The sequence below is a fragment of the Nicotiana attenuata genome, unplaced genomic scaffold (genome assembly GCF_001879085.1).
Source record: "Nicotiana attenuata strain UT unplaced genomic scaffold, NIATTr2, whole genome shotgun sequence".
In the NCBI taxonomy this organism is placed as follows: domain Eukaryota; kingdom Viridiplantae; phylum Streptophyta; class Magnoliopsida; order Solanales; family Solanaceae; genus Nicotiana; species Nicotiana attenuata.
Genome location: NW_017670523.1, coordinates 456,171 through 471,816, shown reverse-complemented (window position 1 = coordinate 471,816; position 15,646 = coordinate 456,171).

The following is a 15,646-nucleotide window of genomic DNA, read 5'->3' as shown; positions in this document are numbered from 1 at the left end:
AAAAGGTACTATAAGCAATACTTAATAGCACCAAAAATCACAATTAAATTTCGGGAAATGACCCGAAATAGTACAATCAGCAACGAGAAAATATAAAATTTATAGGGAGGGAGAGAGCATTTTGTGGCGATGAAAGGTATTCAATAGGCGACGATTTCATTCAGCAAGAGAAAATTAAACTACATGCGCGTAGTGAGTTAATTGAATCATAATTTGTAGATATTGAGCAACCCTCTTTTTTTTGTGTACACAAAATCATCACATAACTAAACAAAAATTGTTACTCCTTGCACCCATTAATTTGTCAATATTTTACTTTGTGAATATTATAAAAATATTGCCTATCAGATAAATAATTTTACTTATGAAAATAGAAGCAAGAACAAAGAGAGAAAATCGATGAAGAGAGAAATAAAATGTTTCTTACCTTGGATTGAAGGAAGAAAGATCACGTATGGGTTAGGTATAGGTTCATTGCCCCTGAAACCTTTAAAGACTTTCTTAAAGGATGGACATGTAATAATTTTATATGGAATAGGTATGTATAGTAATTATTATCCAAGTGGGTACAACCGGGTAATTAGTTTAAGTTTAATAGGTAGTCTCCATAAATTGCTCTTTCAAATGAGTAGTTTAAATAGGGGCTTTTACATCTATACCCGGTATTAGGGTCACAATTAAACCTATACCCACTTTGCAAAAAAGTTTGCAAGCGCACCCACTTTACGATCAACTCCAAACTTATGGGTCTGAATTTATAAAAAAAATGCCTGAAGTGAAAAAATTGCACTTCAAATGCACTTATGGCCAAATAGGTCTGAAGTGCGACCAATGGTTTCATGCACTTAAGGCTAATAAGTCTGAAGTGAAAAATTGCACTTCAGATGCACTTAAGGCCAATAAGTTTAAAGTGAAAAATTACACTCCAGATGCACTTAAGGCCAAAAAGTCTGAAGTACAACAAACGTTTTCATTCACTTAAGGCCAATAAGTCTGAAGCAAAAATTTACGCATCAGATGCACTTAAGGCCAAATTGGTTTGAAGTGTAACCAATAGTTTCATTCACTTAAGGCCACTGTTACATCCCGCATTTTGTTGTACGTTAAAATTTTGACGTAAGTTCGGGAATGAGATTATTTTGGGATTATAAGTATTGTGCTACTTCAAACAAGTGATAAGTAAATTCATGAAGGTAAAAGGGTAAGCGAATCAAAGAAAATAAGTTTCGTCGAAGTTTGACATTTTGGATAAAACACGGCCCGAGCTAAAATACCCGGTATTTATCGACTAGTAACATACAAGGTACCACATGTCTATGATAGTAAGATGTATAAAGTGTATTAAAAGTTAATAATATTTTAAGTAATTTGAGATAATTCTTGATTATCTCGATAATCGGGTAATAATTAATTTTAGTGGAAGGTTAACACTTAATTAAGATAATGGGTGGTTTATTATTGAAAATGGATAACCACCCACGTGGCATTAAGCCACCCATGAATGTGACTGTTAAGTAACTATATTAGGTGTCAAGAATAGAGATATGGGATTTGGCATGCTTAAGAACGTAGTCACATATCTATTCTATTCTTAACGAAAGGTCTTACATATCCATTCTAAAAGAAAGGTCTTACATATCCATTTTTAAAGAATGGTCTTGTATCAGAATGTTAGTCAATGGATATTCACGCAAGAATTCAAGGATTCAAGCAAGAAAATTTCTTAAGCATCTTAGCAACATGCGAAGTCCGGTATAATCTTTCTCAAGAATATCATACAGATTTTTTCTTACTTTGATCAACCGTTAAGCATTGTTGCAATCAACGGTGTTAAGGGGATTGTCAAGAGAATCAGTTCAGGTATGTTAAGGCTATCCCTACTTTCTTTTGGCATGATCTGTACGACAAAAACGAAACGAGCAAATGCACAATTTCCATAAGTGACTCTATTCATAGAAATACTAGAGATGCTTATGTTCTTGATTCCCCATGTGTCATATTATTCTATCATCTGCTCATGGGTCTTAGAAAATATATAAGTTGATAAAATTTATCTCATGATATTAATCAGAGGCATAATAGTCTTATGACACTACGAAAGATTTTATTGACGTACTTCTTATGCATTGCATTCATTTACATTGACTCATGACCAGATGGCGTTATATATATATATATATATATATATATATATATATGGGATCACCACCACCTGATCAGCTGGTATACGTTGATGATTTGCCCGCAGTGGTCGAGATGATATGATGGGATGCCCTCAGAGGCTTGATGATGTTATGAACGCATATACCCATGCAACATATGACATTTATACGCATATGCATGACAATATAATATTAAATGATTCACAAAGCTATTCAGAAATACATGTTGAGTCTTTTATCTCCATGTTTCTCTCATGTGTTTACTGATTTTCATTCCTTGCGTATTCGGTACATTATTTGTACTGACGTCCCTTTTGACTGGGGACGTTGCGTTTCATGCCCGCAGGTCCTGATCGACATGTCGAGAGTCCTCCAAGTAGGCTATCAGCTCAGCGGAAGGTATTGGTGCACTCCATTGCTCCGGAGTTTCTTATTCGGTCAGTATGATTAGTACATGTATTGGTTGGTACGGCGGGTTTAGTCCCGACCTTTATGATAAGTATGTACTCTTAGAGGCTTGTAGACAGATGTCATGTGTATGGATATTCGTATGGCCTTGTCGGCCTATGTTTAAAGTATATAATGGATCACGTTGGCCTTATAGGCCCGTATGTCACAGGTATCAGTTTCTATATCAGGTTGGGTCGTTCTATGTCGGGTACTCCCTTATGTTTACTTTGGTTGTATCATGACGCGCCTTCTGGCCCACTTATCTATGATGATGTAATAAGAAAGATACGCTACGTTGGTACTTGGTTGAGTAAGGTACCGGGTGCCCATCGCGGCCTATCAGCTTGGGTCGTGACAAAAGTGGTATCAGAGCAGTTCTGTCCTAGGGAGTCTACAAGCCGTTGTCTAGTAAAGTCTTGTTTATGGGTGTGTCGTGCACCACACTTATAAGTAGGAGGCTACAGGGCATTTAGGACTGTCACTCTTTGTTCTTACTCTAGATCGTGTGGTGGAGCTTAGTCGTAGAAATTCAAATTCCTAAACTCTATCTTATTCATAATACAACGATACCTACATTTAGAAAGACGGTTGGTAAGAGATATAGTTGTGGAAGTGTTGAGTCAGAGGAACTCAATTTTTCATCATGATATGATTAGTAAATGTGAGGTCTTCAGCAGATCATGCGTGTACTAAAAGGTGTAAGGTTCTTGATAAGGAGCTTTAAGGCAAGAATACTTATCCACTATTACGGTATAAAGGAATAATAGAATTGGAAGGTAGACACGAGTTTCAGCATGCAAAATAAACAAGGTGAAGAAGGGTACGAGGTACCCAGTTAATGAAGGTTAACAATATTTACAATTCAAGCAGAGAAATGTAAGTATTCTGAGTTACTTTCAACAGTAACGAAGATATATACAATTGATCACACCCATTTCAGTTATGCCCTATGGGGGATGATAGGTGTAGTTTAAGAGAAGGACGGAATATCAGGATCCGGCTGGGGTTAGAGTAACCCAAAATGGTGAATGGATTATTTGTGTTAGTTGACATTTTCGAAGGATATTGTAAATGTGCTAACAAAATCTCCTTGTGAGACACCTAGATGGTGCACTCTATAATAGTACATCTAAATATGAATACTAGAAGGATCAAAAAAAATTACAAAGACAGGCACTGGAAGCCTGGAAGGGATAAATATTACCTTAGTGCGGCTCCCGTCCCTAGTAAAGAAATAACGTTAGGCAACCCGAAGAGCCAGTAGGTGGAGCAAGGGGAGCTAAAAGAAAAAGAATATCTTGTTAAAGTTTTCAGAATAAAGTGATAGACAAAAATATTAGCAGGGAAATAAGAAAAGAGATAATGAAGAATTATGAGTAAGATGTGATATATGGATGATAACGGTAGAATATTACAGAATCTATAGTCAAGTGAAGGAAAAGACGAGAGGTGATAGGCCTTGAGACACCAAAATAGTATGGGCCATAAAGTCATATCCTCATTTCGAGAAACAAGTTCATGACTCTAACATAATTACCAAAAGGAAAAGTTAGACCCCAAAGTAATAGAAATTAGTATGGGCCGGTGAACAAGAAAAACTAAACATGAATTAGGACTGAGTGATTTGATAATAGTCGGCATCATGAGAATTTCAGATTGCATTCTGGCGATAATAGAATGGACGATAGAAGAATAACCTTTAAAGGTCATTCAAGAAGACGATGTGAGCAAAGTAAAGCTTAAGGGACTATGTGTGCCAATTATACTAGGTGTCACCCTCGTGAGTAAGGAAATTTGTTATCCTCGGTACAGAAGGATTACCGCAAGGCAAGTAAGGGTCATCGATGATGTGAGAAGACGCCAAAGATGAAGAGGTAAAACATCTATACTTAGATCATCGTAGCACTAAATTTTAGTACTCCCCAAAAGGGGGGAATATGAGTGGGGTGGCATTAAGACAGAATTAAGTGGTTCTAGTAACTATGGAATGGTAAAGGAAGAATACGATAAAAATGAGAAAGGGATGAGATTGCACTTATTCACATCTTACAGATATGCTACGATTTTAGAACATTATGCAAGCACGACGTCAAGGAGAGAAAGTAAGGGTTCCTGCCCGAGATGTTATTGATAAATAAGGAGCCAGTGCGAGATGTAAGTTAAGACAAAGGAAATAACCTAAGAAAGATCACGCGGAATATTGATATGAGAATGGGCCAACAAGTAGTTAGTAGTTGATTTAGGAAGAGCCTAGTTATGAATAGACAAGAGGATACAGACAAATCAGCAGATCGTGCAAGATAAACATAGTGAACCCCAACATAATGAATTCAGCCTCGCAGTTATGACATTGTAATCCTTGAGAAATATTCAGATAGAAGTTGGGTAGTTAAAGGTACCGTATGAGTGTTATAGAAATAAAAGAGAGCGCCACTGGGAGGACAGTCAAAACTTCAATTCAGAAGCAACCGCACGAGCACATGAGTGTGGAGCTAAGTAACTAAGGATAATTATAGGCAAGTACGAATATCAAGAATTCCATCGGGTATACGATGTAATAAGCTCGCAGCTTTACAAGAGTCAGAGGGTCTCCCCTAGGTACTACAACGAAAGACTAGCTGAGAAAATAAGGAAGAAAGCTTCAACCTAAGCATAGTAACTTTAAGAAGAAATGGGCATGTAAAAACAATCTCACTACAACATTGTATGCACTCTATAAGAAAGTGGCACCTACCGTGGCTAACGTACAGGAAGTAAAGTCAAAACTAATATTCGAGATCATATGAGTTGCAAGAAAATTCTGGCAAGCGGGGAACTAAGATAAGCTAAGTATGCACGCAACAAGGAGGCAGAAGATCAGGAAAAGTAATAGCTTACATTTAAAGAAAGTTGAGAAGGAACGAAAGGAATTATTCGATCAACGATCCAGAGTTAGTTACGTTATGAATGAACTTAAGGTTTCAGAGTATTATCCATGCAGCATATATGTGACAATCATATAGTCATAGAAGACTCTGGTATAAGTTAAAAGAAAGAATTGAGTCCAGGTCGTAGACAAGGGATTGTATTATTAGATGATGGTATCACGGATATTCCATAACGTCTATAAAAGGCTAAAGTAATAATTAATACCATGAGCTGCAGATCGGAAGATAGCTTAAGCCTACATAAAGTTTGATCAGAGGGAAGAGAAAACTAAAGTGTTACATCAACTAAGTAAATCAGCAGTTTGATTATTGGACCAGAAAATTATAGAAATCGTGATTGAGAACATTGCAAAATCACTCTTAATATCAGAGGTACAAAAGAGATAGTACAACAACCATAGTCTATAACAGCTCTACGATAAAGCCAGTTAGAAAAGTAACAGCCTCATAAGAAGTCAGTATGAAGTTTCCACCGGATTGTAGTATTATTATAAAGCTTCAAGTTGTGGATGTGAATCATACCTATGCGGAAGGGAGGTTATGAAAGAGATAGAAGATATGGTGCGAGATTTTAAAGCAAGTAGGGTAAAAGTGAACAACGTATGAGATATTCACATACGGAAGGTTGTGTTTAGTCCATACTTCAGATAGAAGGCTAGAAGAGTTGGGATTCAGTATCCAGGAATAATAGCAGCGTCGTTAGTGGCATACCTTCCAACCCATGGTTGCTAGGTGCTGAGAAGTCTGGTTAAGAGAGTAAAGAACAATTAGAGACGATGTGATGTCTCGCTTGATGTTCCAGAATAACACAAGGAAATCTATGGTGCAAGCAAGTTGAAAGAAGGTTGCAAGTAGTATAAAAAGATATGTGTAGATCTCAAGTTAAAGTACAGTAAAGCGATAAGGTTTTATGACATGAATAAGGATGAGAAAGGAAGAGTGAGAAGGTGACAAGAATGGACAAGTCTTCGGGATTAAGCCCATGAAAACAAGAGGGACAATGGTTTCTCTAAGCTATAGAAAGTTCAGTATAGCCTAAATGAACTCAAAGGAGACTAAGACTAATAACATCTAGAAAAAATAGAATGCTGCCCTGGTAGTTGAATGAGGGTGTGATTGTGATAGATAAAGGATGACGTTAGGGCCTTCGATTGAGTAATGATTTCATGAATTGTACAGAATTAAAATACCCACGTAAGTTAAATAACATTTCGATGCTATGAAATACGCTTATGGAAATATAGCATTGTATCGCCCTAGGTGGATCAGGATAGTCACTTCAAATGATCCTCAATGCAACGTGAGCCTTAGTGATTACGTAAGAGGTTTCAAGTTATCAGTGGTAGAGTGTAGATCAATATTGAGGTGAATCAACAATGGATGGATAAGGGTTACAAAATATGAGATGAGAGTAGGCCGTCATTCTTCAGATGAACAGTAATGAGGAAGCATTAAAGGACTTGGATTTATACATATATGATAAGCAGCGAAAGAGTAACCTGGAGTTTGGTAGCATACCTCAGTAACGATAAATTGAAGTAAGAATTATGGTATAATATGACCTACCTAGATGCAGTAAAGTCATAGGAATAGATAACCGGGTCTATGAAATAAGATATAACAAATATTCGTAAGTTCAACAAAGTATCGAGCGAGAACTTCATTGTACTTATAGATGCCCCGAGGGACATCTTATTAAGCTCTGTATGCGTTCACAAAATGAGACCTAGGGATTGGCTAAAAGCTAGAGGAAAAAGAAGAGAATAGTCGTATAGGCGCACTTACAAAGTCAGAGTCGTACAAGCTACACGATAAAAGATAGCAACAGTTACAAGATTGGAATGATTCCGACCACGAGTCGTGGTGTGAGAAAGAGGTCCAAGGGGGTAATGTCCTGGCGTTTAAGATTCATTCACAGAACAGTTGCCTAGATGACAAGAGGAGTACTAAATCATTCGCAAGATATGTGTTATGAGAATGATAAGTGCATCAGTCAACATTCGAAGACGAATGTTCCAAAGAGGGGGAATGATGGTACATCCCTCATTATTTTGTATGTTAAAATTTCGACGTAAGTTCGGGAATGAGATTTTTTTGGGATTATAAGTATTGTGCTACTTCAAACAAGTAATAAGTAAATTAGTGAAGGTCAAAGGGTAAGCGAATAAAAAAAAATGAGTTTCGTCGAAGTTTGATATTTTGGGATAAAATACGGCCCGAGCTAAAATACCCGGTATTTATGGACTAGTACCATACAAGATACCACATGGCCATGATACTAAGATGTATAAAGTGTATTAAAAGTGAATAGTATTTTAAGTAATTTGAGATAATTCTTGATTATGTGGATAATCGGGTAATTATTAATTTTAGTGGGAGGTTAACACTCAATTAAGATAATTGGTGGTTTATTATTGAAAATGGATAACCACCCACGTGGCATTAAGCCACCCATGAATTTTGATTGTTAAGTAACTATATTAGGTGTCAAGATTAAAGATATGGGATTTGGCATGCTTAAGAACGTAATAACATATCTATTCTATTCTTAAAGAAAGGTCTTACATATCCATTCTAAAAGAAAGGTCTTACATATCCATTCTTAAAGAATAGTCTTGTATCATAATGTTAGTCAATGGATATTCACGCAAGAATTCAAGCAAGAAAATTCCTTAAGCATCTTTGCAACTTGACTCTAAAGAAGCCCGGTATAATCTTTCTCAAGAATATCATATGAATTTTTTCTTACTTTGATCCGTCGTTACATATTGTCACAATCAACGGTGTTAAGGGATTGTCAAGAGAATCAGTTCAGGTATGTTAAGGCTATCCCTACTTTCTTTTGGCATGATCTATACAACACAAACAAAACGAGCAAATGCACAATTTCCATAAATGTCTCTATTCATAGAAATACTAGAGATGCTTATGTTCTTGATTCCCCATGTGTCATATTATTCTATCATCCGTTCATGGGTCTCAGAAGATACGTAAGTTGATAAAATTTATTTCATGATATTAATCAGAGGCATAATGGTCTTATGACACTACGAAAGATTTTATTGACGTACTTCTCATGCATTGCATTCATTACGTTGACCCATGACCAGATGGCGTTATATATGCGTATATATATATATATATATATATATATATATATATATATATATATATATATATATATATATATATATATGCGTATGTATGTATGTATGTGGGATATGGGAAAAGGTTACGGCGTTATATACGCACCACCACCTGATCAGCTGGTATACGTTGATGATTCGCCCAAAGTGGCATAAGATGATATGATGGGATGCCCTCAAAGGCTTGATGATGTTATGAACGCATATACTCATGCATCATATGACATTTATACGCATATGCACGACATTATAATATTAAATGATTCACATAGCTATTCAGATATACATGTTGAGTCTTTTACTCCATGTTTCTCTCATGTGTTTACTGATTTTAATTCCTTACATACTCGGTACATTATTTGTACTGACGTCCCTTTTGACTGGGGACGCTGCGTTTTATGCCCGCAGGTCCTGATAGACAGGTCAAGAGTCCTCCAAGTAGGCTATCAGCTCAGCGGAAGGTGTTGGTGCACTCCATTGCTCCGGATTTGCTTATTTGGTCAGTATGATTAGTACATGTATTAGTTGGTATGACGGGGTTAGACCCGACCTTTATGATAAGTATGTACTCTTAGAGGCTTGTAGACAGATGTCATGTGTACGGATATTTGTATGGCCTTGTTTGGCCTATATTTAAAGTATATAATGGATCACGTTGGCCTTATAGGCCCGTATGTCACAGGTATAAGTTTCTATATCAGGTTGGGTCATTCTATGTCGGGTACTCCCGTATGTTTACTCTGGTTGTATCATGACGCGCCTTCTGGCCCACTTATCTGTAATGATGTAATAAGAAAGACACATTATGTTGGTACTCGGTTGAGTAAGGTACTGGGTGCCCGTCGCGGCCCATCGGTTTGGGTCGTGACAGCTAATAAATCTAAAAGTGAAAAATTGCACTTCAGATGCACTTAAGGCCAAAAGGTTTTAAGTGCAACAAATGTTTTGCTACACTTAAGGCCAATAAGTTTGAAGTGAAAAATTGCACTTCAGATGCACTTAAGGCCAAAAAGTCTGAAGTGCAACAAACGTTTTCATTCACTTAAGGCCAATAAGACTGAAGTAAAAATTGGCCAGAAACGAAAATTTGTTCTTCGAATTATAACAATCCAATATACGATTTAATACCTAATCTACTCCAAATGAGCTCAAATTTGAAACGTAGCCTCCAAATATCATCTGGAACAAACCCCAATCATCAATTTTTCAAAACAACAATAAATCTAATGAACCCATTTTGCAATTAAGAAAAATATGAATAAGAAACCCTAAGCAGTAGTAAAAAATAAAACGTCATAACAGCTTACCATTGTAAAACATCATAACTACATTAAAATATATTCACAACCACCATATAAAGTCATTGTCACCCGAAGACGAAGAAGAAGAAGAAGACGAAGAAGAAGAAGAAGGAGAAGAAGAAGAAATTGAAGGAGGAGGAAGATGTCTGAAGTTGTTTAAAAAGTGGGTACAAGTTAAAACTTTTTTAAAAAGTGGGTATAGGTTAAATGGAGGCGACCAAAGCGCCCCGTGCAATTTTTACATTTTAATAGCAAGTATCACTTTTAGCTTGCACCAGAAGCTATTTCTATTTGGTAGCCGAAAAAGTGTATAAAATTTGTATAATTTTTGTATATAACATACAAAACGTATATATACATAAAAATTATACATATTTTCGACTATTATTTCGAGAACGGCTATACAGTCCCCTGCCCAGTCCCCGCTTCCACTCAACCCTTTTCTTCTTTCATTTCTTCTCCTTGTTCTCCCTCAATAATCCAACTTCATCCATATTTTTTAAATCACCACCTAATTTAGTTATTTAGATATAAACTTTAAATAACCCAGTCCTCCCTTCCGCTCAACCATTTTCTTCTCCTTCTTCTTCCTCACTAATCCAATTTCATTCATATTTTCTTAATCATCACCCAATTTAGTTATTTAAAAATAAACTTTGAATAATTTATTATTAATATATATATTTTTGAGTATCCACAACTAGAGGAATTCGAACTTCAACGAATTCTTCCTCTCTCTTTTTTTTTTATTGAATTCTTGACTCCCTTAAGAGAGAAAATGAGTAGCTAGAAGGAAAAAGTTGGAGAATTTTTGTACGAAGTGGAAGGGGGTGGATTTGGTAATTACAAATTTATTTCCTGGAAGAGCTTTTAACCTTTATCTTTATTTTCACTTTTCATATTAATTTTTTGTAGACTAGACAAGAAATCTCAAGCTCTTTTTTAGAAACTCTTTGAACATTTTTTAAGAAGTAAAATAATAATAATACTTACATATATTTAAAAATTAGAAGTTAAAATTTGAAAAAGAAACCTAGGAATATCATACATTTGAAAATCTTAAAGAATTTGGTCATATTTCTTAAGGATTACCGAAAGTAAATAAAAATATCAACATAAATTCGATATTATCTCCTGAACAATCATTGCTATCTAGCTTATATGAGATCATATTTCTACTGATTTGGATCTTAAATTTTCTAGAAAAAATTTGAGAATGATTACAAATGGTATTCCAATATTTTTGGTATAATACACAATAATATATTTTGTTTGAGTATGCTTAATGTTTTTCAATATTTTTGATATATTATACAGTATAGTATATCATGATTCCAGTTAAATCTTGGTATATTGTAATTATTAGTCATGGTATACTTTGTTTGAGTATGTTAAATAATATTTATGATAAACATAGTATAACACGAAGCAAACAATATAGTATACCATGATTACAGTTGAACTATGGTATATTTCGTTTGATTATGTTAAATGGTATTCACAATAAATCTTGGTGTATTGTATATTGTTTCATGAGGTATACTATATAATATACCATGATTCAACAGGTATACTTTGTTTATGTTAAATGGTATTTCCAATATTCTTAGTATACTATATATTGGTATACCATAATAAGTATTGAATCATGGTATAATTTGTTTGAGTATGTTAAATGGTATTCAACAACAACAACAACAAAAAATCCAGTACAATCCCACAGGTGGGGTCTGGGGAAGGTAGTGTGTACGCAGACCTTTACCCCTACCTAAAGAGGTAGAGAGGTTGTTTCCGATAGACCCTCGGCTCAAGAAAAGGTATCAAGGAAGAAAATGGAAGAAGAAGAAGAAGAAGAAGAAGAAAGAGGGGGGAGAAAGAAAGAAAAGGGAGACAAAAGACAATAAGAAAAAAGGGGAGGAAAGTAGCATCAAATAGTAACAATCAAGGAGCAACAATTTCCAGTAAAAGGGGAGAAAAAGTAGCATCAAATAGTAACAATTAGGGAGCAACAATTTCCAGTAGCAATTTTTAAAAAAACAATGGACGTGGTACCTAAGTACCTGATATACTAACAAACTAGAAGAAAGTATCTTTCAACCAACAACAAGAGTACTACTAGTACTACTGGTAAAAACCTTGGATAAAGTCACAACTACCTGCCAACCCACCACCTTAATCCTCGACCTCCACACCTTCCTATCGCTAGTCATGTCCTCGATTAGGTGAAGCATCGACATGTCCTGCCTAATCATCTCTCCCCAATATTTCTTTGGCCTACCTCTGCCTTTCCTCAAGCCCGCCTTGGTCAACCTCTCACACCTCCTGACAGGGGCATCTATGTCTCTCCTCCTCACATGCCCAAACCATCATAACCTAGATTCCCGCAACTTGTCTTCCATGGATGTCACTCCCACCTTGTCCCTAATAACTTCATTCCTAATCTTGTCTTTTCTGGTATGTCCACACATCCATCTCAACATCCTCATTTCAGCTACACTCATCTTCTATAAATGGGACTTCTTGACGGGCCAACACTCAGCTCCATACAACATAGTCGGTCTAACCATCACCCTGTAGAATTTTCTCTTAAGTCTAAGCGGCACATTCTTGTCGCATAAAACCCCCTAAGCTAGCCTCCATCTCATCCAACCTGCTCCAATGCGGTGAGTAACATCCTTGTCAATCTCCCCGTCGCCTTGGACTATAGACCCAAGATACTTGAAACTATCTCTTTTGGGAATGACTTGAGTATCAATCTTTACTTTCACTTCTTCTTCATACCTCTCATCACTGAACTTGCACTCCAAGTATTCAGGACCTACTCAACTTGAAACTTTTGGACTCCAGCGTCTGTTTTAAAACTTACAACCTAGCGTTAACACCCCATCGCGTCTCGTCAATCAGTACTAGGTAATCAGCAAATAACATACACCATGGCACCCTCCCTTATATGTGTTGCGTTAGCACATCCAACGCTAGGGCAAACAAAAACGGGCTAAGGGTTGATCCCTGGTGCAACCCTATCTCCACAGGGAAAAGTTCCGAGTCTCCTCCCCGCAGTTCTCACCCGAGTCTTAGCACCTTCGTACATGTCCTTAATCACCCTAATGTACGCTACCGAGACTCCGTTAACCTCCAAACATCTTCATAGCACCTCCATCGGGACTTTGTTATAAGGCTTCTAAAGGTCAATGAATACCATGTGCAAGTTCTTTTTCCTCTCCCTGTACTGCTCCACCAATCGTCTCACAAGGTGAATGACTTATGTAGTTGACCATCACGGCATAAATCCGAACTGGTTCTCGGAGATAGATACACATGTCCTCACTCTCTTCTCCACCACCCACTCCCAAACCTTCATAGCGTGACTCAACAGTTTGATACCCCTATAGTTGTTGCAGTTCTGGATATCACCTTTGTTTTTGTACAACGGAATTATCAAACTCCACCGCCAATCTACGGGCATCTTCTTGGTCTTGAAAATGACATTAAACAAGCTAGTAAGCCACTCTAATCCTACTTAATCCTACCCTACCCGCGTTTTTCCAAAATTCTACCGGGATCTCGTTAGGCACAATCGCTTTACCCCAGCTCATCTTCCGTATTGCCACATCAACCTCCTCACATTTAATATGCATACAAAACCCAAAAATCTCTCTGACTCTCTGAGTTCTCCAACTAATCCAGCACAATGTTCCTATCCCCTTCCTCGTTCAAGAGTCTATAGAAGTACTACTGCCATCTACGCCTGATACACGCCTCTTCCACCAATACCTTACCATCTTCGCCTTTGATGTTCATCACTTGATTCAGGTCTCGAGCCTTCCTCTCCTTAATCTTGGCTAACTTGTACAACTTTCTATCCCCTCCTTTTCCCTCAAGATCCTCATACAATCTTTCAAAAGCTACAGTTTTAGCCGTTGTGACCGCGAGCTTCGCCTTTCTCCTGGCCTTCTTATAACACTCCCTATGCGACCTCCGCTCTTCCTCGTCCGTGCTCCCCACTAGCTTTAGTTATGCCGCTTTCTTAGCTTCCACTTTTCCTTGGACCTCCCATTCCACCACCAGTCCCCCGAGTAACCCTTCGAGACTCCTAGCACCTCCCTAGCAGCTTCCCTAATGTAGTTCGTTGTCGTGGTCCACATACTACTCGCGTCCCCAGTACTCCTCCAGACCCCCAAAGCCAACAGCTTCTCCCCAACTCCTGAGCCTTTCCCTTAGTCAAGGCTCCCCACTTAATCTTAGGTTGGTCGTACACCGCTATCTTCTTCCTTGTTCCCTTGACCTCCAAGTTCATTACCAAGAGCCTATGCTGCATCGACAAACACTCACTCCAGATAACTTTACAATCCGTACAAAGGCCCTTATCACCTCTGCCGAGGAGAAGATAATCAATCTGCGTCTTGGCAACCCTACTCCGAAAAGTGACCAAGTGTTCCTCCCTCTTCTGAAAACCCATGTTAGCTAGCACCAAGTCAATAACTTTAGCAAAATCTAACAACGAAGTACCTCCCTCATTCCTAACCCCGAAATCGAACCCGCCATGCACCTCGCATAACCCCTAGCCGTCTCCCCAACATGACCATTAAAGTTACCACCTATGAAAATCTTCTCGGACCGCGGGATACCACGCACAACCTCATCCAAATCCTTCCAGAAGCGCCTTTTGACCTCCTCGTTGAGTCCCGCTTGAGGCGCGTAAGCACTAATCACGTTAAAAGTGAACCCATTAACCACTAGCTTAATAATCAACAGCCTATCATTCACCCTCCTGACATCCACCACTAACTCCCTGAGATCCCTATCAACTAAAATACCTATCCCGTTCTTGCCTCCAACACCCCTCGAATACCATAACTTGTACCTATTAACATCCCGAGCCTTCGTACCCCCCCCCCCCATCTAGTCTCCTGAACACATGCTATATTAATCTTCATCTTCTGGAGAATCTTCCCCAACTTTATCGACTTACCTGTCAGTGTCCCTATGTTCCAGGATCCAACTCTCAACCTTGTGTGTGCCTTACGCCCCTTGGCACCCTTGCTCCCCGCCCCCTGAGCCACCCCCTGACCCGCCGGAGGACACGACCTCACACTACCATCGCTCAGAATAGCCAGCAAAAACACATGGATATAAACTAAACCTTAACTACTACAAATGTAGACAAGCAGACAAAGCGTAAAACAAGCAAAGCCTAAATATAAGTTGAAATGTAATGTAACTTGAGTATGCAAAATACACGAGTGATACGACTAATGATAGATAAATGCAAGCAAGCCGAAGGAAATATAATAATCAGGGATAAAAGACAACCGACAGAATATTAACAAATAGTAAATTCTAAACAAGAACGGTAGAACCTGGAGTCCCAACGGCTGCCAAGAAAGGTGTTGTCCATAGCAGCTATGTTCTGGAAGTTCCCGCGCGCGTCGCCTGAGGATTGACGAAAAATTGTCCCCGTGCAAAATCCATGCTGCCGCTGCTAGGTCGAGGAATCTGGCCAGCAACAATAAAGAAAGGGGAAAGAGGAGACGGGTGAAAGCAGAGGTAATAGGGGTACCGCCGCCGCTACACATTGGTATACCATGATTAGTCTTGAATATGGTATTCTTAATATTCTTAATATATTAAATATTGATATAATATGATTAATGTTGAAT